General features: G+C 42.3%; 1 protein-coding gene across 4 annotated transcripts in view; it reads right to left on the minus strand.

The window, feature by feature from the left end:
* RASSF8 (Ras association domain family member 8) overlaps positions 1–13,252 on the minus strand; it is a 90,056-nt gene extending 76,804 nt beyond the window's left edge. For 3 of the 4 annotated variants that reach the window (XM_075113685.1, XM_075113668.1, XM_075113675.1), the window contains exon 1: positions 12,931–13,252. The gene's annotated coding sequence lies outside the window, so the exon portion shown is untranslated. The remainder of the gene's footprint in view (positions 1–12,930) is intronic. The other variant, XM_075113692.1, reaches the window with a different exon arrangement.
* Positions 13,253–27,106: the final 13,854 nt, after the last annotated feature.

The following is a 27,106-nucleotide window of genomic DNA, read 5'->3' on the forward strand; positions in this document are numbered from 1 at the left end:
CATGTTCTCTTACAAGTGAGTCATGAGTAAATCTATACAAGCAGAGTTGACGTCATCTCTCAGAAGACAACTAGTGTTGACTGAAAAAAAGCAACTGGGTTTCTCACAGCCTGGGACCCGTGACTTTAAGTGGAATAAATCAACTTCAATTTCATATGAATGACATATATAAATAAGCTTGCACATTAGTTTTTAAATGGGAATTGTCACAATTCCATTGCTTTCCCCCAATTCAAGATACAATACAAATCAGTTACCACAGACAAACCCAAATAAGCAAACACAAAAGCAAACTTCTTATAAGTGATTTGTGTCACTATATTTGGGGATCATTGTTCCAATAGACTTAGACCAAATCACCTCATTCTCTACCACCTACATTTCTGATGCTTCAAATAAGCTTCAGCATTTATTGACTGAGTACAAGAACATCTCACAGGAAGATCAACACATTTATTCTTACATATGGTATATTTTTTAACAGCATAAGCTGACAAAGTAAGACATTTTTACAGGCCTACATAAATCCATACTTTAAGCTTTTTTGGTATTTTCAAATGAAAACACCATGTCTGTTAAATGTGCACATAGCAACTTATGTCATATACAAATCCCAGGAGATACAGGAAAGATAAAAATAGATGACTTGAGATATTTGGGAGTTTTGGCACTCACTGGCCAAAACCTGGCAAGAATTAATTTTTAAAAATAGGAAAGACAAAGAACCACAGCCAGCAAGGTATCTGTCTTTGAGTGTTAGCCCATAATAAAAAGGTCCATCTCCCTCTTCCCAGAGCTCTCGAGACCAAGCTAGAAAAGGCAATAGTGCAAGAGGCAGGCAACTTGGTACCAGAGTTCTCCTACAGCAGCACAGAAGGTCAGAAGACAGGCTTCTTGCCCTAGGGCTTTCTACAGCACAGAAGACTGCAGAGACCCCTATGTTCCCATCAACAAGTACAAAGGTCAAGCCCTGGGTATGGGAATCCAGTTTAGCCAGAGAAGAATGTTCCACTCGCTACCTAAGGATAATTCTTCCTCAAATCAAAGTCTACCACGGAACTCATGTTGTTGAAGCTTATGCAAAGATTCACCATATATCTTCACAGTCATCACAGAAAGTTCATTTTGGATTAAGGTATTATATTCATGACTCTGTTGATAGGGTATATAAGTCAAATAAAAGAAGACATGTTAATAAAAACTATAGAAATTTTGAAATAACTGAGAATTGAACAAAAACACCCCTGAAACTTAAGAGACAAGTGTAGACACAAGACACCAATTCAGACATATTCAAGTTCTGCCTCGCATTCACACATCGTCAAATTGGTCTGAGCAAATAAGTACTAGCAGCACAGTGTTACAGACAAATTTCATAGACATGCTTGGCCTTCATTTTAGTGAAATTAAGTCACATGAACAAAACAGGAAAACCCATATCTCAATACATCCACGGGGCTCAGCATGAATAATGCCTCTGAGGGGAACAGAAACCATTTGCATCTCAAGAGTACTAAAGAATACAAGGTCAGACACCCTGATGATGGGCTCACCATAGCAAAACAGAAGCTAAAGTCCTTCCTGTAAAACAGTTGGTAAAGAATTTCTCAAAGGACATTCTCATCAGTTTGCTACTACACAGACTTAAAAAAAAACTCCAAACAGTAAAAGCTTGTAGATTAACCTTGTTGGTTCTTTACTTTGTGACCTTTGAAAATCTGTATTAACTCTCAACATCAGGAATAAATCCATTGCAGAAAATCATGATCAAGACAGACGTTTTTTGAAAAATGGCTATAGAAATGCACAGAAGTCAAAATACTAGCTAAATTTGCCTTGGTTTTAAAGTCTCACTTCAACGTCAAGCTTAGCAGAGAGGACCCACATTGGGCCGTACAGCTATTTCCATTTTTCTAATGACACTACAACAAGCACAGGGCTGACTTTATTAAAACTGGTTGCAGAAGTCAGTAAGACGTGGAACACACCACAGAGCAAGGTAACAGCACTGGACATATAGCAAGACTATACTGAAGTTCCATCAGGCATAAGAACACGCAAAACCTCATTAAAAAAAGCTCTATATGCTCTAACAGTATTAGAGCACTGGTCATTACAGTTACTATTTTGTAGGAAAAGCTGGAGTAGGTGTTACAGGAAAAAGTGCTGTAGGAGTAGCCAGTAGTTTCTTATTTGCTATGCAGCATCTAGGTACCAACTCTTAGATAATACTTTACATACACACTTTGCAACTGCCAGAATCAAGAAGGCAAACTAACAATTCACCACTACCTCCAAAACCAAGTAACAAGCTTGTAACAAATACACTCTTCCAGTTCGCACTTTTAACACAGCCATGTCCACTTACAAGGTGAACCTTTCCTTTGACACTTGTTCCTTAAAAGGTCATTCATAAAACACTGTTAAGAATGCCACAAGAAAAAGTTTTAGATTTCACTTTGCTTGAGCTTCTTGCCAGCAGAGCTGCTACATGCATGCTGTTATCCCACTCAAGGTGCTAAGTAAACTAGGTTAGCATAACATCTTTTACAGAAGTTTCCCCGACCTACATAACAGCCACAGCACGCAGGCGCGGTTACTAACAGTTATGCTCATAGGTGGTACTTTGATTGACCATCATAACTTTACAACTCTGCCTTTGCAACTTCAGAATTACATCCTGCTGTTAAGCTTTTCAGAATACTGACAGAAGTGGTCACATTGACACACAAGTTAATTGAGTACTTGTTTGCAGAGCAGGACTTCATTACAGCAACATCTCGCTGGAATTGCCAGTCTCCTTGACTCAAGATGGGACATACCCAAATCAACTGCTAGCTGAAGGTCTAATTAGTCATCCAGTAGCTATACCTTTTACATTTTCATGAAAAAAAGCCACTTTCACTGGTTGGATAGCCAAAGGAAGTTTGCCCTTCAATCTTGTACTAAGGTTTGTACTATGAATGAAGCATCTCAGATAGCTCCCTTCTCAATATTAAAATCAAACCAGAGACACTCATCTGCCCAATACTTGAAATCCCAGCAAGAAGAGACTCAACAGTACTGCTACACATCGTGACAACACACTTTTTACGATCATCACAAGGGCCTCAAGTAATACTATCCACTGACCTAAAAACATTCTTTTTTCTTTTTTTTTCCCCCATGAGATTCCAGTTTCAGATGGTGTCCAAACTTTTGTTAGCTCCATTTCCTAATTGTGGGGCTCAGAAGCCCACCTCTTCTTGTAAGCCCCAGAGCAGAAACAGGAGTCCTGTTGGGCTTGGGATTCCACACAGGGCATGGTGCACTTGAGGGAAGCACTGCCTATTCGCAGAATCCACCTACCCATGTTGCTCTATTGAGCAATAGGATCCATTCTCAAATCTGGGGGATGAGGAGATATATCCCATCTGATGGAAACCTGGGAAGCCATTACCCACCTTTTTCATGTCAGAGAACATTTTACAGCAGGAATCTAGGGAGGACATTTCATATACTACCGTGCAATCTTCCCTTTTGTTTAATTTTGCAGTCCATTATAGCAAAAATGTCTTCTGCCTATCACATGCTTTATGTACACGTGAGGAAGAAAGGTACTCTTAAAAATAGTGTATATGTTGAATGCTATTCTTATATTCAGCTTGACTAGTGTGAATAAGGGAGGTTAATTTGAAATGTTGTCTTCCAAAGTAAAATGCAGTTGGTCCAGAGATCATTATGAACTATTCAGGTATATCATGGTCAGAAAGCATACAGATTTCTAATTATTTAGGCTTCTGCATGTGCATTTAGAACAACAAGTGTGAAGGGCACTACAATATAGGAGAAAATACCATTGCTGCATATACTTAAATAAATCTAGTCATCCTCTTCTCTGCTATCCACATAATTAAAGCAAGTCAGTTTTTACAAAAGTTGAGGTAAATCATCTAAGTCTTCTAGAACAAAATAGTGTCTAGAGGTGACAGAGCATTTTCTCAAGCAGTTAGGCAGCCATAAGCTTAAGACAGGAAAGTACATTTGCCATTTCCTTCTATTTATGTCACATCTTTATCTTACAGTATGTAAATCCAATTTAAAATTGTATTAACTTCTACTACACAAAACAAAAGTTTGAACTTACATGCCCTTACTATAGGATTGGTTTATGTTCAGGGAAGAAAACACAGGCTCCTACAACAGGTAATATTGGTATATTGCAGTATGAAAATATAGCCACTGCAGTTCCTTGACCTCTCCTCAGGATAGGACTTTTTGTCATAACAAGTAGTGTATGTAGAAAATATTTACCTACCATAGGCATTTTAGTATTACAGTCAAGCTAAAAAAAAACCCTAAGGAATTTGACTGTTCTACACATCTGTAATGGTTAGTGTTCCTAAGCGGCTCCTGGAAAAATAATCAAAGCTGAAGGGGAAAGCAACAGATAAATGAAACTAAGAATCTTGTCAAGAAAGATAAAAACATGGTTAGAGGTCAGTGAAGGACAAGGGGAGGGAGGGGAAGAATTCTAGAAAATTCCTGGCTGGGGTTTCCTTTAAGGGTATGGCAGAGAGCTGCCAGAAACAAGCACGCTATGTCCCAGGGAGCAGGGGGAATGTGTACTGACAGGATGTCAGGATCACAACAGGACAGGTGCTCTGTGTAAGTTAAACCCAACTCCAGGACAAGGAAGCAGCAAAGCAAGTGTCTCCCCCTCCACCCCTGGCTCCGAACAGCTCGGCAGCCGAGGAATTAAAGGAATGCCTCTGTCTGCAGCTGTGAGAAATGAAGAGAAAGTGCCAGTATCTTTCCCCACACACACCAAGAAGCAAATGCTGTGCTGCAGCTGAACCTAGAAAGCCACTAGTTCATGAACAAGTATTTAGGAAACCTTATGGCAGAGCAAAGTGGCAGTGCTGTCAGACATATAGAACACACAAACAATTCACTAATTGAAAGTATTAACAGAATGACAGCACGTGCAGTGGGAAACCAGCAACATCAGGTTGAGAAAGTGCCCCATATTTTAACAGACACATTGTAAATTCAACATCTGGCAAGAGAGACCAGGAGAGGATATTTTGGACTACAGAGATACATACCCACAACAGATGACACTGGCAGATGACTGAGGGAGCCTCTAAGCAGGACATGGGGCTAGAAGGCAGCAGACCCACACTGTGTTTCCGGCTCACCCCTGCTGTGCCATGCAGGCAGGTCACACCAAGGCTCTCACCAGTCATCTGTTCCAGCCACGATGGGAGGGGAGCACTCACCTACCCCACTGACACGTGCACAGAGTCTAACAGTAGAGGTCAGGATCTCATTCAAGGCCTCCAAATGCGACAGTAACAAATAATTCCTGATTACTTGTTTTGCAATGCATCATAAACAGAAGACCAGCAAGTCCTAAGAGGCCAAACACCAAAAAACTTCTGTCTTGCCAAAAGTTTAAGTAAACTAAAACCACCACTTGAGTACTTTTTAAAGTGTGATTCTTGGCTGCTAGTGAGAGCCCAGCTCCCTCCCACTCTAACCCAGGAAAGGTGAGTCTCTTCCCTAAACTTCTGCTACAGAACATGACCCATTGTGCACAGAACTTCAGTTCACCGACACCAAACTCACAATCAAGTCTTCTCCCGTAGCAGGTATCACCTCTTGAATGTGCACTCACTTTATCTTCTCGCCTTGCCTGCATGGACTGCAAGTTCCTCTGCTTAAGTCAAAACACATAGGAGGCAAGCAGCCAGCTTCTCCTGCTAGTAAGCAGCAGGCCTATGGTAAAATATTATCTTAAATATTGAGTTACGAGGTTGGACTGAGTTCTCTTGTAACAGATCACCCTTGCAGGTGCCCATCCTACTTGCATTAAAAGACCTCTAACGAGAATTCTCCAATCAGATTAGATTAATCCCATGTACCACTGCTGTATTCTGTATCAAGTTGGTTGCCTTTTGTCATCCCCTTAAGTCTTCCATTCTTGGAAGACAAGCCCAAAAACTTTGTATTATAGCTCATTTTGAAACAAAGGCTAAATTCACAGGACATGAAGTGTGCAGGTAAACTGGTATGCAAATATAGGAATTACAGTGACAGAACACTGGTAATAGGACAAAAAATTACTTTTCTATTCAGACTGTTTTGTAAATTCTTGGTAATTCAGTCATTTTCTAAAAGATCTTGTTCACTAGAATGAGTTCTGATGAAAGATCTTACTAAGTTGAGTTCTTAAAAAAAAATCAATGTTCCCTTATATGATAAATAGCTTTTTTTATCTCTTTGGACTATCAGGTTACCAACTCCAATCCCCTAATAGCTTGAAAGCATTTCATTGTATTCGGCAACTGTTCTTCATTAGTCCTGTTGCTCATCAGTGCTGATTCCACTACTTGAAACATCTAGTCTCAAACATGCAGCTTATTTGTTAGAAGTTTCTGTCCTTGCTCCCAGGGAGACCAGTGCAAAGGCTTTGATTGACTTGGAGCCATGGATGAAGCCCAAAGCAAGCATGCACACACACACCCTGCAAGGAGGGAGTGGTTCTGATGAGCGAGAACGTGTTTTTAAAAAGCCACACGATCACTTTCTGACAAGCAAGGACAAGGGCATTCAACTACTGCCATATGTTTCTCTCCAGATGCCAGTTATTCCAGGTAGCAGTGCTAGTTAATATTGCCAGCCATGCAGCTGCAAAGGCATATTTAAGCATTTGGTATCTTGATTCCCAATATCAACTTTTAAATATTATTACCTGTAGTATCTTCTTACTTTCTTCTCCATGAAGAGTTCTTTACTGTCCTCCTTTCCTTCACATATCACATAGAAGCAGGCGATGCAAGACAAGGATCTTAAAAGTCTTTAAGAAGTACTGGCCAAAAAAAGGTGCAATTTAGTACAGAACTGGGGGACCCAAGTCTTTAAGAGTACTCTCCCTTTTATTTGCATTGAAAACTGCATTCTTCATTGTTCACTTAATGCCACACTAGTCAGAGTTAACATTAGTATTAATCTACTTGATAACAGCTATAAATTCACAAATTGCCAAATTACATACAGCTTTTCTATGGCTTTAAGCTTAATGTTAAAGAATCACAAACTGACAACAAAGTATTTTTCAGAAAGCAACAAAGAATGCTTTGCTCTCAATCTCAATTTACTTAAGAGGTGATCACAATCACTACAGACATGGCAGGAGGGAGGGGAAGGGAGAGGAGAGAAGGCAGATACAATCTGCTGAAGATCCTCAAACAGCCCAGTGACAAGAACAACAGACTGTCCAACTCCTAAAGCCACACTGTCTCCCCACTTTGGCATAGACACAAAACATCTGGCCGCCTAGTGGAATCACAGCCTTTCCTTATCCATGCTCATGAAACTGCTGACTGATGATAAAACATAAGGTTTCAAAAGGTTGCTCCGGAAACTCCAAACCCCCTTTGAATAACGGCTTGAAAACGTTGACAAACACTTCAGGAGTCCAAAAAGTCTTTTGGCAAAAGACTTTCAGTTCAGTCTAAGCAAAAGGAAGTTGTACCTCTTAAGATTAAAGGGAAGCATACAATAAAAAGAAAGCACCAACACTGCCTCACCATTTTAAAACTGGATTATCTAGAGACACAGCAAGGTGCATGCTGGAAACACATCAGGTACTGTTGCAGTAAGGGAAGTAAGATGCAAGGTTACACTTAGTACTGGTTTCAAAGCAAGTAAATGAATTCAAACTACAATGTCAGCCCCCGAGCAAGGGCAGAAGCTGGATGGAAGTCAGTTACATTACACATTTCTAGAAGTTTCCTTCCCTTCTCTGCTCAAAGAGGTAGTAAGGCATTAGAATCTGACATCTCAAAATACCAAAAAACCATCATGACTGCCAACACTGGGAGAAAGAACTATCCTTTCAAAGGCATAAATGTCACATCACAGTACAAAAGCAGGAGTAATACTACAGCAGAGGAAAACATTCAAACTTGCCTTTAGAGTTGGGCTGCTTGTTTGCAGGTGAAGAACAAATCCTGGAGTGCCCCACAATTTTTCAAAGCTCAAATATCCTCTTAGTGCATCTGCATTATCATTTTCCATTCATTGAGACGGTTAAATCCTCTTAACTGAAACACACGTTGCTCTATCTACAGACCTTGTCCCAATCTTCAGAATGAATATCAGTCCCACACAGAAGAACTTGATGGATCCTTCCAGATTATCAATAGCTTACTTGTAGCCTCTCTGTTAATATTCCCCTCCGAGTTCCTGTATCCAGGACTACAGAGAGCACATAGGCCACTATTTTAATATTCAGTTGGCAACCACAAGTGGAGACCCATCTTGCACAGAGGACTCCAATATCAGAATTTAAGTAAAACCATAAGTTATAGAACTTGGAATTGGCAGTATCCTATTGTATCCAGGTTTTCTTTAATTTGTTACTGTGGATTGAATCGTGGAATATTTCCCCAAACTCATTCTGAAATAGCACAACGTAGTTGGCACCAATCTTTTAAGATAAAGGACTTTACTAGTAATGTTTTGGAACTAAAACTAATTCAGTAATGTATATTGCTACCTTTCCAAACACTTGAGTCATCTGTTAACTGTCCCATGCGTCTTGGGGAAAAAAGTATTCACTTATATATATATATTTTTACTCATTTAAATTACAGATGTAGTTTGTTACATAGGAAATGGAGACTACAGAGATGACCTTCTGTCCTCATTACCATTCTTCCTTTCTTGTGCTAAAGATAGCATAGAGAGTAAAAATAAATAAATCCTCAACAGCATTAGGAATTAGACAATGTCATGTTGAAAGCTACCCTAAATGATGAGCCTTATCTCTTCTCGCTGGCTGGGACGGCAGGGGGGCTCTGACCTGTAGAGGAGAGGTAGTGTTTAAGCCTTCACTAGGTGGTCTCTTTGCAGTAGGCTCCATTCCCAGCTGTAATTGCTTGTCAGCCCTAACTGGATGCCTGAACACTCTGGAATAGTTCAGCGAAGTATTTAAACAGATGGATGGTACAGGCCACTGGAACAAAACTCATTTTTTCTCTGGCCACGGCTCTCTTTCAGCACATTCCTTTGAAGTCTGTGCCACTGAGGAATCAACAACAGCTGAGAAACATGTGTTATCATACAACATTGAGCACAGCAACAATATTGCACAGCAAGACGCTTTTGTTCAATAATCCTGGACTATAGAAGGCATTACAATATCTTTTGTTGTGAGTAAGCCCTTTTTTCCAAGCACGACAAGAAAGTAAACAGATTCCTCCCCCCTTTAAGGAGTAACTCAGAAGAAAAGAGGTGAATCAAGGAGATTTCTCAAGTGCCTCCCATCCAAAAGCTTACAGTGCTGATCTCCTCAAGTCCTCTAAGATATATTCAATGCTCTCCCTATTTACGTTATCAAAGACAACTAGATGCTTACAGAGATCCAAGGGGAATAACAGCCCAGAGGGGCCCAGGCTGCAGTCCCCGTGGCGGACATGACAGACAAGCCTTAGACGAGTTCTGTAATCACAACTTCACAGCTAACAAACTGGAGCACGAGGCAGCAGCACAGCACCACTCGGCACACGCAGGCCAGTTTCCCCACCTCCCCGTATTTTATCAGTACAGAGGAAGATGGACATACAGTCCTCAGAACAGTAACAGGAAAAAAACATGAACACCCTCTCATCAGCCAGGAAAACTATTCTTGTCAAAGTTCTGAGGTCACCATACACTTTGAAGGGGGTTAGGAAGGCTTGCAAGAATTAGTTATTTATGAAACTGAACTTGAAACTAGACTAACTGTCCAGATTCAGAAGCACAGAGCTAGCTATGTGCATATGCAAGAGGACAGCAAGTTATAACCCAAAGCTGATGCAGCTGCCTAATAGCAAGTTCTAGAGAATCAAGTCTCTCATCTTCACTGAGGAAAAAACTACCTGTGACAGGGTAGAGCCTTATATTTACGAAGTTTACAAGTCTCAAACATTACAAGAAGGTGGGCATTGAGATTCTAATACGTCCCATTATGCTGTAAAGTCCCAAGCCCAGCGTGCAAAAAAGTTACAAGAAAACCTGAGCTTTCAAAAAAGCCCTAGAAAACCACAAAACGTTTACATTTAATTTCAAAATAGTGATCTTAAATACTTAAAATCCCAAGCAAAAACCTAAAATTAGAAAGCAAGCTAACGCACACACGTACTAAGCCGATCCCATAATTACAGAGCTCACAAAAAACCCACCGGGAACTGCACGCATCATGCTGAGGGGGCTCCTCAGCCCAGTCCCACAGGACAGTTTTCCAGCCTGCAATTCAATTTAATAGAGTTTCCTTCTGGAGAGGCCAACAGTGCCCTTCAAACCCAGCTTGAGGCAGACACTAAAGGTACCACAGAAGATGCATGCACTGACATTGTCAGAGATATACAGGGGATAAAAATAACTCTAGTCTCAAAACCATTACAGAAATGCAAAAATCTTATGCCACACTCAGACTACATAGCGATTATCATGAGTTCTACTTTACAGCTTTCAAAGAATGGGTATAAGCAAAAGCAAAACTATCCCCCCCCAGCATTCAAAACTACAGCTAAACAAGGAGCAATACATTTACACGTAATTATTCTTAAAATCATGTGTAAAAGCACTTAACAGCGATTCAGGAAAATCCCTATATCCTATGAGGTGCAGGCAGGAAGGCAGCTTAGGCAGAGGTCATACTGCCATGCGATGGCAGAAGCAGGAACAGAACCCACCATCCTCAACTCTGCATTTCAGCAGCTAGAATCTCCTTCTTTCCATTTAACATTCCTTTTCAGGGCTTCCCTCAAAAGGTTTTTAAAAAGTGATGCTAGTCAACTAAATTTGGCTCTTTAGAATTATTGGTGGTGTTTCCAGAAACAGTTCAAGGTACAGTTTTAAAAGACTTAAACTTCTTGCTAATATGACTTGTTATTTCTCTCCTTTTATTTCCCTCTACCCCAAAGTTTCTCATCTCCAGGAAAGATTAAAAAGAAATATTAATTCAAACAACTGATCAAATTCTGTTGGGTTTGTGGGAGTGGGAGGAGAAGGACAGAGAGATTACCTAAGTGTAAGAGTGAACAAACTTAACACTCTCAGTTGTCCTAAAGGGCACACAACTAAACACTATGAATGCCAAGCAATCATTTCAGTTCCCTCAGCGATTCATCACACACCGAATAATTTTTTTGCTATAAGACACAAAGAAAGTACTTCTAGTTTAATGTCTAGCCTAATTTCTAATTCAATATCATCAAACAAAGTCAATCTGAAATGGTATTTTCTCTCTTCTTCAAAGAAAGAGAGAAAAAAAAGCAGGGCTTGCTTAATTTGCAATTTGCCACATAACCTTGTGGTCTTCTGGAATGCTAGCTATAAACAGAGGTAATGCAACACAACCAAGATCCACACCATTTCCTTCTAACCTAAAAAGTTACCATTTTATTCACAAACTGTGTGTTCTCTACTGAAAAAGACACAGCTCCTTACTTTTACAACACTTAACACAATCACACCACTACCAAGCACAATTAACTGAGAGCTTGAAAACCCTTGAACAGGTGTTTCTGCAGAAATCATTAGGCAATTGATTTACTTGCTCTCCACAGCCTGGCACATACTTTATTTTAACATGTGATGCTGACTAGAGCTGAGGCAGAAGCTTGTGAGGTCCAAACCAGACTTTGTAAACCACACAACAGCACTTTTTGACATGGGTGTAAGCAGTTTCCAGCAATTTTGTTAATGTGTCAACCTCCAATGTATCTGCGGTTTGGGGATGGAAAGGGCGACAGGTGTAATTCTAAAGGGGACACCAAAATCTGTAACCTTCCCCCTCTTCTGATTTTCCACACTAATAAAACCCACGAGCAATACTGAACTGCAATTTAGCAAACCGCTCTGTCGGGATATTAAAATGCTACTTTGCTAACCAGAAAATAGGCTGGCACACATCAGGCAACTACCACCCCAAACCAGACTCTGGACCGGACCTTCCCAACAATCCCTTAGAGCTGCATAAACCAAAGAGGAGAACCCATTTTCTTACCCTTTGCAGTTCATGCCTCTCTGTTGTCCTACTGTACTGTATTTAAGCTTTTCTCATCAACACTCTCCCACTCTCCCCCACGAGAAAAAACAAAAACAAACAAAAAAACCCTCCAAACCCTTATACATTCCCTGCTGACAAAACAGATTTTCTTTTAATCTTTTTTTCTTACTGCGGGGGGGGGGGGGCCGCAAGAGAATGGCTGGGGCAGGAATAAGAGAGATTAATCATGAAGCAAATCGGTACGGGGGGGGGAAGACCAAAACAAACAGTCCACGTCGCAAAAAAGAAGGAAAAAAAAGAAAAATAAAATCAGGTTTAATCTTCTTTTCGGGGACAGTAAGAGGAAGCAAAAAAAGCAAAACGACTACAAAGATTTCCCTGTGTAAGAAAAGTAGCTCCCAAACTCCCTTCCTCAAGGACACTAAGAAAGACCCCTTACTTTTCCACACGATGCCCAAAGGAAGGGGAAAGACAAAATGCCAGGAGAGAGGAGAAGCTGACGGGAGCTGGGCAAGTAGCGAAAGGACAGGAACGAGTGCGAGCGGGCGGGGGAGACGCGTAAGGGGTAACGGCGGAGCCGAAAACGCCAAAAAAAAAAAAAAACCATCCAAAATTGAAAATCCGAGTGGAAGTGGGAAACGGGCAACACGGAGAGGAAAGTTGGCGAGCCGGGGGCGGCGGGGGAGAGGCAGCAGGGAAGGGTCACAAACCCCGCAGCGGGGACGGACCGAGAGGCGCCGAGGAGAGGAGAGGAGAGAGAAGAGCGCGGCGGGACGCGGAGCCGGGGGGCTGCGGGAGAGGGGCTGCGGGAGAGGGAGCGGGGAAGGGGAGGAGGGCGCGCTGCTCCCGACGGGGTGAGACCGCGCCGGAGTTGGCCGCACACTTACCGCTCCCCCGGCGGCTGCCGGCGCCCGTCCCGCCGCGGCTCCCCGGGCAGCGCCAACGGCCCCAACGGCCGCCGGCTCCGCCTCAGCGCCCCGCGGGGGGCGGCGCGGCCGGCCCGCAGCGCGATGCGGCGGCCGGGGGTTTGCCTCGGCCCGGCCCTCCGCGGCGCCCCGCTCCTCCCCCGGCCCCGCCGAGCCGCCGCCGCCTCTCGCCCGGCCGTGGGGGTGGGGGGGGGTGTCCTCCGCCCGGAGCGACCGCCCCCGCCTCCTTCCTGCCTCTCCCTCGCTCCCCTTCACCGGGAGAGGCATGTAACGGAACTGGGGCGCCAGCACGGCATTGTGGGAGCTCTTAAAGCCGCAGCCGCCCGCTGCCCCCCACCGCCGCCGCCAGCGCCGCCGCTGCTCCCCGCCGCCGGCCCGGGCGAGGGCGCGTCCGCGCCGCGTCCTCCTCCTCCTCCGCCGCCGCTGCCGGGGGCGGGCGGGCAGCGGCAGCAGCCTTTTAAAGGAGAGGCGCTACAGCCTTGCCTAAAAATAAACGGAGTCCCGGGGACCGGCGGGTAAAGCGTCTGGGGGCAGCGGCTACCGGCGGGAGTTCGCGGCGGGCCGCGGGGCCGGTCCCGGGGAGAGCCTGGCCGCCCGCACCCACCTCGGGCGGGGTGAGGATGTGTGTGGCGTGCGGGTAGGCAGCTCCCGCACCCCGGGTGGGGTCCGGGGGTCCCGCTGGAGGAAGAGCTGGGGGAGAGCTCCGGTCCCAAAGGAGGAGGAGCACTGGGAGCTCCGGCTGCGGTGTAGGCGCGGGGTTTTGTTGTTTTCCCTGAGATTTTGCTATTGTTTCTGGAAGAAGCAAGAATGCCTTTGGTGCTTATTTTTAACTGAAATGTGTAACGCCGGCAGTTAGTGATTTCTATTGTTTCTGCTTTGGGTTCTGATGATGGAAAATTCCCCGGGGGAAAAAAAAAAAAAGAAAAAGAACCCCTCAGAGCAGCAGAGACTCCTAAGCAGGCGGCTATTTTGGGTAGAAAGTTTTGCATAAGAAGTTTTAATCAGTTTTGTGTTTATGCAACTTGGAATAGGAAGAATGACCGTTTCTAAAAAAGCGCCAAATCTATTTGAAAATGAACTTCAGAGCTGTGATTCACAGACATTTTTCACTGTCCTACGAGCATTTGCGCTGGGTCTGCTCTCAGCTCCCAGCGGCAGCAGCAGCAGCACAGCAGTGCTCGTTGCCAGCTCTTCCCTGGGCTGACGGGCCTTTGCAAAAGTGCCTGTGCACCACGGTCAGAGATCAGGGCACGCTGGTCATTTAAAGAAGCGTCTCATCACGAGAATTTTTGTTGTTTTTTGTGTAAACACCATTTTAACAATAGTCCCGTACCATTCCTCTTGTAAGCTTTTGAGTGTAGCATGCTTTCGCTTTTTGTTTTTCGGTGTTTTTTTTAAGTCCTGATCCTTCAGATGAGAGCAGGATTTTGCTTCCTCGTGACTCTGCACTGATGCTACATGAAGAACATTTTCAAGAGCATGCACGTGCTTCAATTTAAATGCAAGCGCATAAATATTTGCAAGGTTTGAGTTTGCGGATGTTTCTACAAATATTTCTAGTGGGTCTGGATCCCGGGTTATGATCACATCTTCCTTCAAGGCTTTATATCACTGAGTATTGTTTTTCATAAGCACACCTGGCAAGATGTAAAGTCCCTGCTGAAAAAGTCTTCTGGACCTAGAAGGTCGTCGCTCCTAGTTCTGACCTGCATCTACGCCTTTTTATGCTAAGCAGTCTGTGAGAAAGACCTTAAGCACAACATGAAATGAGGTACGGTTAGGAAGAAATTGCAAAGATTAGGTGGATCTGTTGGGGAGCACGTGGTTTACGTGGTCAGATACACACACCCACCTTCACCTTAAGAAACTGAAAAAGCCCAACGCTGGAGGGATACCTCCTGGAGAAAGGAATGGTGCTGATGACCCATTTTCCTGTAATCTACTGCATGAGACTTGTTTGCACTAAGTATTTTTTACTATGCCTTTCAAGAGTGTCAGCAGGTGACTTCCAAGTAGGAAAAAGGGATGTGTTTTGCAGGTAGAATTTTTGTTGCAAATATTTAGCCAAATATTCCTGTAAAGATCCCAGGAATTGCTGTGCCCAGAATACCACTGCTTCCTCTTTCTTCGTGAAGCCTGTAAACGCAACAGGAGCTATAAAACTCATGGAAGATCCTTTCTCAAAATCCAGGCTTCTCAGGGACTCTAATGAAGGAAGGCGAGTGATCTGGGAAACCATTGAAACTATATGACCTGGGAAGTTATTGCTAGAAGGAGAAAAAAGCCTTTTTCAAGGAGTTAATGATTTACTGAAAATGAGTGCTTGATAAGTCATTGAGTTTGTATTGTTCAGCACTCCAGGTGTTCAGCAGAACTGGGAGCCAGAACATCAAACATCACATTTTCCATTGAAAGGCTGGCTTGCCCATTAGTTTCTCAAACCCAACAAATAATTTTTATACACTTGCTGTATAATTTCCTGTTAAAAAGTTTACATTAGTGAATGAAAATCACCCTTTTATAGAGGAGAAATTAATGGCTGTAATTAAGACATTTCTGGTGAAGATGGTCAGAACATGCATAACAAGGCATAAAATGTTTATGCTCACTATTGGCATGGCATTTCACTTACTGGCTGTGACAGAGCTTTTGTAGCTGGAACGAGCATTGGCATTTTTAATATTCTAATGTCTTCTTTTTCCTATTATTTGCCTTTTGTAATTTAGTTATGAAGGCACCGAAGAGAACACATTTCTGCTGCTTCAAAATAATGTTTGTGTTTTTTCAAAGCAATTGTTACACGGGTTGATAAACCAGTATGTCCAGGGAGGGCATCCAGTACATTTTTGGGAGTGATTTTTCTCATCAAAAATGTGAATCTTTGGGAAGGTGAGGTGGTGGCAAAAAGTGAAATTGAAATCTCTGTGTTGCTGGGATTGCATAAACATGTAGAATTTAACCAAGGCTATCTCCAACAGGGAAGGTGACAACGGTAATTTAATTAAAAAGGAGGGAAATCAGCCTCACCACCACCACCCCCCCATGTGACTTATCAGCCTGGTTGCTCTTTGAGCTATATTGAAAGAACAAGATGCCTTGTTTCCCCAGAAACAAGGTTAGGAAGGTCTTATGGAGTGATGCTAAATTGTACCAGCCAAGGACATGATTTTCTGCCGTTGTAGGATGTCTCTGCTGTGGCAGTCAGTTCCTTGCTCTCAGTGCCCACCGTAGATACTTCCTAACTTAGTTACATTATGTATAATCCTAAATAATTTGTGTTTTACTCATCTTCGGTCAACCCTTCCTTTGCACGTTGCTGGAGAAGGGTAGGGACTCTCAGCAAAACATTTAAACGCATCCGTATAGTGATGTGGCAATCTTGAGGATCTAGCCAGAGATGTCTTAAGATCTGTATCACTGGCTGATGTTTTGGCAGGCAGATTTCCCATAAAGATCCTGCTTTGGTTTTGCCAAGGAGGTAATTAAAGTATCGCAGGAAAGGAGTAAGATGCCTTTTTGATGCTAGTGCTGAGTGTTGCACAGGGAGTTCCTTACACCACACAGCCACATACACACAGAGCCTTACACATGTGTTCTTAATGAGGACAAAAAGGAGAAAATAGGCCCACATGCCTTTTGGTTATGTAAGTTTTCCAAGAATTATGCCTTTTTGACCAAAAGCAGGAACAGAATGTTTCTGAGGTTCCTTAATTTCCTCCTCTCCTTGATCTATCTGCAGCTACCACTGCCCTTTCCACTGTCATTTCACCTTGAGAAATCCAGTGTCTCGGTGGGCTCTTCAAATTTAATCCAGACTATGAAATCAGGCTCATTGAGAACAGAAACAGCTCTGTGTGACCAGTTACAAGTAATTGACGCAGCTTGCTTTCAGTATCATGTATTTGCAGCAAACTCTTCGTGGTCGGAATAGAACAACTCTGTCTCTGCAGACACTTTCTTCAGAAAAAATAAAGTAGGTCTGGATTCAGCAAATTATTTAACTGTGTACATATATTCAAGCATGTGAATAGTCTCAATGGGACTGCTTGCATGATCAAAGTTATGCATGTGCTTAAGTACTTTGTTGAATTTGGTCCATAGCAAATAAATCTGAACTGATACTCAACAAGCAGAAAAACAAGCTAATTTGGAGCGGGGTTAATTTATGTCCTGCAGTGTATTTGCTTAACTGCAAAATGAACATTTCAAGAGGCTGTTTTTTTAAAATAGAGCTGCTGTCTGAAATTCCGGGGAAGCAAACAAATACTAGATTAGAATTTAAGTGCATTCTTCAAGCTCTTTTTTCTCAATTTTGTTATTCTCTTCAGTTAATATTTATTTCTTGGAGCCTGAAGAGAATAATTCCTAGTTGTTTCTCCTCCGGGTTTTCTATATCTTGCCTGTTATTTGCTGTTTGTGGAGTATGAGTGACGTGCTGTGTTAGATATACAGAAAAACGCAATCTCTGTCTTAAAATGGTTGAAATCCAAAAGGCTGATGTTCCAATGTGCAAAATATGTTAAAATTTCATTTCACACGGCAGATTCTGGATGCTCCCAGAGACTTGCAGATTTCAATACTTGGTTCCATGGAAGAAATCCAAATTAGCTCGAACAACCAAACAAAAAAACATCTTGACCAAATTCCTCCTCCTTCTCCCTGACCTGACCGTGTATGTTAACTCACATCAGTTGGGGAACTAGCCTTGAATAAGTAACCAGGGTGATCCTATGGTCTTATTTTTGTTGTCAGTGCCGGGAGTAATACCTAGTAACTCTCCCAGTTCTTGGTTCTAGCCTAAGCACAGTATGAACACATTCAGGGATAATTATAGTTCTGGCACGCAAGATATTTATTACTCATGAGAATGGCTATTCTGTTTACTGCACAGGAATGGGAATCATTCTGGTTCTGTCTATTAATCAATAAATGGCTCTTTTCCTCTGTTTTTGCTTGATTAATAGACAGTCGTCTTCCTTCAGAGAGGGCTCAGTTCATTCAAGTTAGAGGAATATATTGAAATCTTGGGCAGGGAGGAGTGTTTCAGAGGAGTGAAACATGACTAGCAGACCTCACCCCTGTGCGTTAGCCATAAGATTATAAGGTCCGGATGAATACCTATGAACCAGGTTTTAAAATTTTCACTTGCCTGTTAAATCAATAGTTACCTGGCATGGTCAGTTGTAAACCATAATTTTAAAAATATTTTTCTTAAACTTCTGTCTTTCATAGATCACAGCACAGGAGTCTTGGCTTTTATTAGGAAAAAAAAAAAAGTAAGTTTGTAGTTGTCATGGTTACAAAGAAAAGCAAGAAAGGTGTGAACCTTGACGGTTTCAAAACCAAAATGCAAATAAGAGGAAATCTAAATTCCATATGATGTGGGGGGAGAAGTTACCAATATTAGTCTTTAGACATTTTAATGTGGATGACAACGAAGTGCTGTGCCTATTAAGTTTTATGCAAGTACTTGGCATCATCTTTTTGCCAAATCCTGTCAAGAAGCATCAGTATAAATCTCAAGCTGTTTAGAAGAGAGAAAATGACTTAACTATAGCTCTGATGAAGTATGGGCAGATATCAGCTAAAACAAACATCCCTATGAGATCTTGCATCCGTCTTCCCTAGAGAAGCTAAATGGTGACAGTACCTCTATGCTAACCAAAGACTGAGAAACCCTCTGAAGATTAAGCTACCTAAAATGAGTCTTCTGTTGAAGAGTTATCTTAGTATATAAAAAAATCTCACAGCTTAAAAAAATAAATCCAATGGCGGGGACAAAAATAGTTGACTTAGCCAGGAATGAATGGCAAGAAAAAGCTTTTAATTTGGGAACCTGGAAACACGCGCTTGAAACAGGTATGATATTTCACGTAGGAGTTAATTTGCTTGATGTCTGGAAATTTGTTGCCTTCTCAGTTTAAGGACATTTAGACATGAATATTGTTTTATAATACACAGCAAGGTTGTAAAATCTTTGTGATTCCAATGCTTGTTTGCTTGTTTTTCCTGTAAAACACAGAGGAATCTCCTCTGTCTCCAGGTGTGATACAAAGCTTTAAGGTACTAGGATGCCCCTCCATGAAGCTCACAAGCCAGCAATATTTGAAGGGCCCATCATGGTACTATTGCTTACGATTTAGCACAGTTATAATTCCCAGTGTAAGATATGGCTCTATGAGCCATATCTTGAAATATACTTAAATACATTTATAACTATATTCACTTTTGGTTTATAAATCAGTTTTGTTATTCTTCCATAAAGCTGGTGAAAGTACGCCAAAAGACATGCCTTCTTTTTTATTATGCACAGATTTCTATCATGCACATAAAAAGAAATACTAAACCCCTTTCATATTTTGCCCTTGTCAATGTGTTCTAAAACCTCTGTTTTTCCTACTGCACAGAACTTTCTCTCCATCGAAAATGATGGGAATTACGTGTCACCTAAAGCAGCAGAATCGAGTCTAATATACTTTAAAATACAAAGAGTGCAAAATTTCAAAAACACTTTGGTAATTCCAGAGCTTAAGCCCCATTTTCATAAGTAAGTAAGGGCCAGATTTCCAAAGCTTTTGGAAAATGCAAATAGATGCCTAGAGGGCTTTCAAAAGCACACATCAAAATGGAGAAGGAAAAAAACCAGAACAAAGTATTGCTGCTGAGGTTTCCATATTAAGAAGTTTGCATGGGAAAAAAGAATAGTTTTTCACTTCTCATGGATTTTTGGAAAAGCTTGGGAATAAACACTAAAACATCACTGTACAACAGATCTTCAAAGCTTTGTAATAGATGTTTTAGGTCATCTTAGCAAATCTGTTGCAGCAAAAATTGGTGCTTTGCTTTGCAAGGCCTGTATGTAACATGAATTGAGCAGACTCATTTCTTTGTTGAAAACAGTTTCCCTGTTGTTTTGTAAAGTCCTTTTCTCAGTCTCATTCGTTGCTTTTGTGGTCCGTCAGTTGGGAAACATGAGAGGGCAAGATACACACTTTCAACAAAGAACTAATTTCCTGGTCCTTACGACCTGAGCCTGCCAAGCTTCCCCATGGAGAAACAAATTGGATGACTATTTTAGGATAATTGGGTAGTTCGTCGATGCCTTACAAGTAAGTTATTGGAAATCAGAGCTGTGAAAAGGTCTTTCCTGGCTTTACCTGTAGCTGCCTCTCACCAAGCACTTGGGTTTTGAGAGCTTTCATTTTTTGCTTGCTTCAGACACAACTGAAAAAGAGCAGAGAATAGCAAAAGCAGGTTTGTGAGAAGATTTCAGATATGTACATTATAAACTGGTTGTTATTGGGATTAAAGTTTCCTTCCTGCTGCTTTTCTTGTCCCTTCTCTTTTACTTGGTGTCTTTTTAAGTCCAAAATCTTCAAAAGACTTGTGTGCCTGTGTGAGGCTCCATCCAAAAGCGCACGTGTATTTACAGATCTATGCATGTCATCGCTGGCTTAGAGGTTTCTATGTTAAACTTTTAAGAGCAGTTATCTTCCTTCTTACATCTATTGGAAATACCCAGTTTCCTGGTGTTGCATCTAACCCCCATTTAATCCAGTTTTGTTTTCAGGGTGGGAAATGCTCACTATTGGTTCGTGCCTCGTGTTTTACCCCCAGCTTACAAATCTCACAAATTTGTTGTGCAGCATTATCATTCCTCATTCCCTTTGGGGCACCCTATGCTGGGAGCACTGATGGATCTGATCAGTCACGTGGTGGCATGTGGAGTCACAACGTAGGAGAGGCTGTGCCAGGGCAGGGTGCTGCCCTGCAGGATCCCCGAGGAGCTCTGTGGGGAGGTTTCCCAGTGGCAGCCTCCTTCCTAATGCCATGCACAGGCTGGCCAGGTGGTCTGGCACAGCCGCCTGGTTGTACCTTCATATAACCAATGTCTGGGCTGACATTTCCTGGCCCAGGAGAGAGTTGAGAGCTCTGTTGATAGCTAGCAAACAGGCTGCCAGGGATAAAGAAGTGTAAATCTGTATCAGCAACTTCCAGTTGAGCAGACCTGATGATCCTGGAGACTGTAAATGAGAGAAAGCCTTCATACTCTTTTGGGGTTCATAATGGTTTTATGGATGGGTGGGAACTCTACTCAAGAACAGAGCAGGCCAGTTTTAAGAAGAGGGCATTTGTCTTGGATCAAGTGTTTGAAAATACCATTTGACTGGTTAAAAATCACTCAGCTAGTCAGTAGCAGAGTTTGGCAGCTGAGCTTCAGCCTTCAAAATCGCGTGCTCTCACTACCTGACAGTACTAGGCTGCTCCCCAATCAGAGTAACTCTACAGCCAGAGTTACAGCTCTAGACACAACCGAAGGCCAATGCCCAGGGAAGCTTCTTCAGAGATGCCTCTCAAGAAGCAGATTGGTACCTCTTCCCACAGGTGGTTTTCTGCATAGCCAGCACTCAGTCTTACGGGCACATAAGAAAGGTGCATTTTCCAGCATCCTGATACAAGGGAGAAAGTCTCACCTGGGCTAGCTGAAGACTAGGGAATGGACACGCTCACGGGAGTGACTGAAGCACAGTAGAGAGATAGCCAAGCCCTTACAGAATAGCTGCAACAGTGGTGTTGTAAGGTCAGGTTTGACCTGAGATTAGGGGAAGCTAATGCACCTTTCTGGGAAGTAAGCTGAACACAATGTACTCTTTTCTATACTAGGGAAGTATTTTAGAGCAGTTACTTAAAACTGCAGCTCTGTTGCTGAATACCAAGCCCATTCTGGTTCAGCCAGTTCCCTGTTTGCGGCTCCACAAAGCCACATCATTTTGTAACTGGGAAGTATTGGTGAGCTGCACAGAGCTATTGGAAGGGGGGTTGATGCTACTTATATTTCGTCATGGTGGTGGTTATCTGAATGCCCACCTAGGGTCCCTTTGCAGTAAGGCCTGTACACCCCTATTGCAAAGAGGTAGGGCTTCATTTTACAGAGTATGCAGGTCTTCTGGGACATTCCTAAAAGAAGAGCAGAGTCCTGGTAGGGGGGAATGCTCTTTCTGAGACTGTCTGCTGGTGGTTAATGGCAAGTGGCACCTTCCCCTGAATATAAATCCACAAGAGAGCTCAGATCTACAATAATATTTTTTCCCAAGAGAAAAATATCATGCTCATAGGTGAAAATATAACTACAAAATCTCTGAAAATGTTCTGCACATAACTATAATGCCTGGAGAAGGGTAATTTTAATTTTGGGTCCAGAGCCATATTTGCAGCATCGCTTTGAAAGGAACTATAGTGATTTATACTAAATGAGGATGTGGTCTATAATATTCTATACCAAGTGAAAATGAGCACTGGTTTCAATTTTTTCCTCACTGTTCCTTATAGCCTGAAGCACAACCCTTCAGTGAACAGAATGATGAATATTCCAACATCCTGAACATGATGGATTTTAATTTCTTAATAGAGGAAGCAGAGGAAGAGAGAAAGTAATAGATTTAGAGAGAATGGCTCTGTTTGTTTTTTTAAGTACCTACATTTGCTGGGTAGTCTGCTATATAAGTGAATTTCCTTGAAATCTGATTATTGATGTACCTTTTTTTTTACTGTATCTTTTATGTCAGACAGCCCACCACTGTAGTTCCTCAAGAGAGAATGAAAGGGGAGGTAAAAACAGAAAAAGAGCTGTAATTCTAAAAAGTTAGTATGAAATATAGGTGGTCAAACCCCAGCAAAATAGTTTTTTTAAATAACTGATGTTTTTCTAAAGAATTCAGCTGTAAAAGGAATCCATTATGTGACGTGGTAGAAATTCAGGGTAGAAATCTCTGACACAAAGACATCATTTTATTTGTGCACTAAAACTTTCTATTGGAATGTAAGCACAGGAGGTGTAAACAATGTAAACAATGCAAGCACAGCCCTCTGATGCTAACTGGATCAATACAGCAGTGAAGAAGAATACACGCAGTAAAATCACAGCTCCAAGCTGCTTTCAAGGGTCTGGTCAGTAAGTAAAGGCGAACAGTGTGCCAAGCAGGAAAGCAGGAAACACAGTAAATTGATTTAGGCCAATTTTTATTCTTTCGAGCAATAGCAAGTAACCTCGAAGCTCTCTGTTTTTCTGACCTGTCCCTGACTACTTCTGCTGTTTGTTTGCTTTTTCATGTCACTGAGTTTGTGTCATGCCTGAATAAAAAGATGGAAAGATCTTTTGTTCTTGGTCACTTTTAATTTGTTTTCTACGAGCTGTACTTACAGACGGCAGAGTTATAAGGATTGAAATACTAAGGAAAGCTGAAAAACAAAGTCTTGAATAAGATTAACTTCTTTTTATGTATTGTAGCAGAAAAGGGTTTCTCAACTAATTAGCCGGCCTTTCAGCCAGAGAGAGGAACAAAGGAAGAGTCAAGCTGCTCTAAAATAATCATTCTGTTCATCTGTGCTGTACAAACACTGCTTGTAAAGTAATGATAAGCCCTCTGCACTTAGGTACCAGAGCTGATCTCAGGAAGAGACGAGAGGACGGCAGATTAACACTCTTGCTCTGTTTCAGAGCAGGAATGCCAGCCGGCATCTTTTTGATTCTGCCTATCATCTGTCTGCAGGGGTGCAGTTAAGTTCCCTCTCACTTCAGCCTACCTTCATTTCGTGGCTCACATCAGTGAGAGGGGCATCAAGGGGCCAGTGCTCTGTTTCACTCCTGCATTTTGAGCCAGGGCAGTTTAACCTTGCTCTGAATCCCCACCATTCAGCGTCTTGCTCTCTCTGGGGTTCTTCACTGATCTTAAGCGTGTCACACCTGAGGAGCATTCCTGTCAGAAGTTGTGTTGAAACATACATTTTTAGACTGACTAATAGATATTTTCTGACATATCCCCCCAAGTCTTTCCTGTTCATCACATACCTTCTTGGCTATCTCTAATTACAGGAGCTAGGGGTCTGCTCCATCTCAGCTTCCCTCACACAGGCTGGCATTGAAATCAGAGGCACTTGGGGCAAGCAAGAATAGTTCCCGCAGGCTGTAAAATGAAAGAAAGCAATAATAGGGCCTTGTTACTCGGAACACAGAGAGAGAGGAAGGCTGACTATAAGGACATTTGGGCAAGACAGAGTTTTGTTTCTCAGAAGTGAAAGGGTTATGAAGATGATCCTGTTTATTATTTGGCAGTTATGCCCCGCTGTGAAACTACTTTTGTTTTCTGAGGGCTTTTTTTTTCATCTAAAGGCACTGTTCCTAAAGCAATGTTCCATCTCTGTTTCACACCAAACTTCTGGGGAAAGTTTGGCAAAGTCATACACCTATTTATGCCTAGCACTGTGTGAATATTTCATCTTTCACAAGCCGTGCCAAAGAGACTCACCATGAAAACAAGGATCTAAATAATTTTGGGACAGATGAGGGTTGTTTTTCTCTCTTCCAGTATTAAATGTTTGTAAACTTCAAAGGAATAATAACCTTGAAAAAATTACAAAACCAAACATTGCTTTGAAAAATCAATGCTTTATTTCAGAAATGCTACAATCAAGCATCTGGGATGGTTTTGATTTTTTTTTTATTCTCCCCTCCTCACCACCAGCACAAGCAATTTGTGGATACTCACGAGACCAAGCATCCTCAGGGTTAGCCTGGCATTTCTTCCATGAAAAAGAATGGAGTGTAAACATTTCTCAGAAGAGCCTCATTTAGTCTGTGGTACTATGGGCCTCCAGTGGCAGAGAGGGCAGGTTGAATATCTGAGCAAGTATTCCTTTTTAATTTGTTTTCTCACGGTCAGTATTTGCTTTCCAAGTGGGTGAAAGAGTGCTGCTATTGATCATCCCATGGGAAATGCCTGCCACAGATAGACTGCAACTGAGGAGCGTGCACCTCAGAGCAGGACTGTTATCCCTGTGAAGCCTTGGTAGATGTCTTGTAGTTCATTGCCCCAGGCATTCCCGTGATTCATGGCCCCTTGAACCAGGTACAGCCCGCCGGGAGTTCATACGTGAGGGCAAACATCTATGCCTGGCATGGTCCTGAAGAAGAAGAGAAGCCAAGGAGCTATGGTGTAAGTGTATGAGAGAGAAGTCAGGGGCCTGAGGGATGTGAAGTAGTGGCCTGTTCTGCGTCCTATGTTCAGCGTGTGAGACTTGAGAAGCCTCCTTATGTGATGGCTAAGGCAGTGTACAATTATCACATAGACCTTCAGGGTTTGGCAGTAGTTTCAGAGCCCAAGCACGTGACGATATGTTTTGTTACAAGGCAGGCTAATGCAGAGCATCATCTGGGATGCCAAGGAAATGTTTTTCACTCAGTATCATGAAAATTCCTAGAATGTAAGCAAAACACCATGCTTTCTGCTGTGTGAATTTATATGTTTCCATCTTCCTAATCTGTGTAGACACTTAAATCCCCCAGAATAACAATAGTTTTCAAAGATGTTCTGAGAAAATACCTGTTTTTCTCTGGTACTGGCAAAGTCTGCTGGTACAATCAAGTACCCTTCATATCTGCCTTGTGCATGCACCCTTTGTGACCTTACCTCCGTGTAACAGAGAAATCCCTCTGTGTAACAGCTACGACACAGGAAACTAGTGTAAGTGTCAGACAGCTCTGGCCAAATGATTTCTGACTGGGGTCCCCAAAGAAAACTCCACACATCTGTAATGTATTTATGTCTCTGCTTACTCATGATTTCTCCTCCCTGTGGTCTCTTTTAATGAAGAGTATGAAAAATTGAACTCCTTCGTAGACTCCAGCAAACTAAACAGACCTAACAAATGAACGGTGTGTTTCTCAAACACCATTATACCAGTTACCGATTGACAAATTTACATCAATATATGGAATGGGATTTGTTACGAGTTTCCTGCAATCCATAACATGCTCAGGGTCAAACGGTGCCAGAAGCAGGGCTCACGTGAGTCCCATGCTGTGACTGAGGGCACATTTATGGCCCTTAAATGGGCAGCACTGCTTGTGCAGCAGTAAGAATGGTGGGGTAAATTTACAGTGCATAACTCCAAAATTTTAGTTGACGACTATGTAGCAGCAAAATAGCCCAGAGAGGGGGTGTGAACCCAAACACCCTTTACGGTGTATGAAGCAATGAAAGGAGAAGGTTGGAACTGTTGTTCTCTATGATGTACCTTTAAAAAAGGTAAATATCCTATACGCTGGAGGGAGACCGTTCAGTCATTTCAAGGTGGATATAACTATAATACACTGTGCGATTTACATATGACATATCTTTGGTGAAATACTTTAAAAAGAATACCATCAATTTAAAGATTACATTTCCCTGGGTCATTAAAGTTAGGCACATACTAATCTATTAAAAGGTAATGTATTATATCTAGGAAGAGATAATATCTGCCAGAAATTCCAGGGAGGCTTTAGAGGTCTTGCTGTGATGAGCCAAGCTGATAACAGTATACAGTGAGGCAGCTGCCTGTTCATCAAGGAAAAGGGGTGCAGTGCGGCAGCAATAATTGTTTGGGAAAGTAGCATGGAGACACATGGCAGTGGAGCCTACTCAGAAAAAAGGAAACACATCAAACCTTATTTACTGGGTAGCATTGCAACACATCACAGAAGCGGCTGCTAACTTCACTTAGTGTGTGCCAAATGCTGTCCAGGCATGTGCAAATAAAAAGCTCCTGTACCAAAGAGCTTTCACAGTCACAGTGTGAAATAAAGCCAATGTGGATGCTCCACCAAGTAACTAGCCTGTCAGGAGATTTGAAGAAGGCTTTCAATGTAAACATCTTTTCCTAAGTTAACCCTTGGTAGATGTTTGTAGTTAAAATGACCCCATGGGAATACAAAGGCACCCAGATCACAGTGGCTGAGGTAAGGGGAGCGTGGCCATGTTCCCAGCCTGTGTGATGTCAGCAAAGAAAACGTGTGAGCCGAGATTTCAGAAGTCAAACCTGAGGGCTACACAAACTCCATCAGCGAGAGGATGAACCAGAGGCTAATAATTTGGCTGGGAAATGAGATGCTTCATTGTAACAACCGAGCGCGGTAGGAACAACATGCTGGAAAGCAGCAGCGTCAGCAAAGAGGCAAGGTGACAGATGTGAGCTGGAGGAGGTCTGGTCCCTCAGCCTCACTCAGTGCACTGGGGTTATCCCTGCAAGTCCACTGCTTTTGCTGAGAAACTCTGAGTAGAGCTGTTAAGTAGAAGGAGGAGTAGGGGGAAAATCCCTG

This window comes from Phalacrocorax aristotelis, chromosome 1 (genome assembly GCF_949628215.1).
Source record: "Phalacrocorax aristotelis chromosome 1, bGulAri2.1, whole genome shotgun sequence".
Lineage (NCBI taxonomy): Eukaryota > Metazoa > Chordata > Aves > Suliformes > Phalacrocoracidae > Phalacrocorax > Phalacrocorax aristotelis.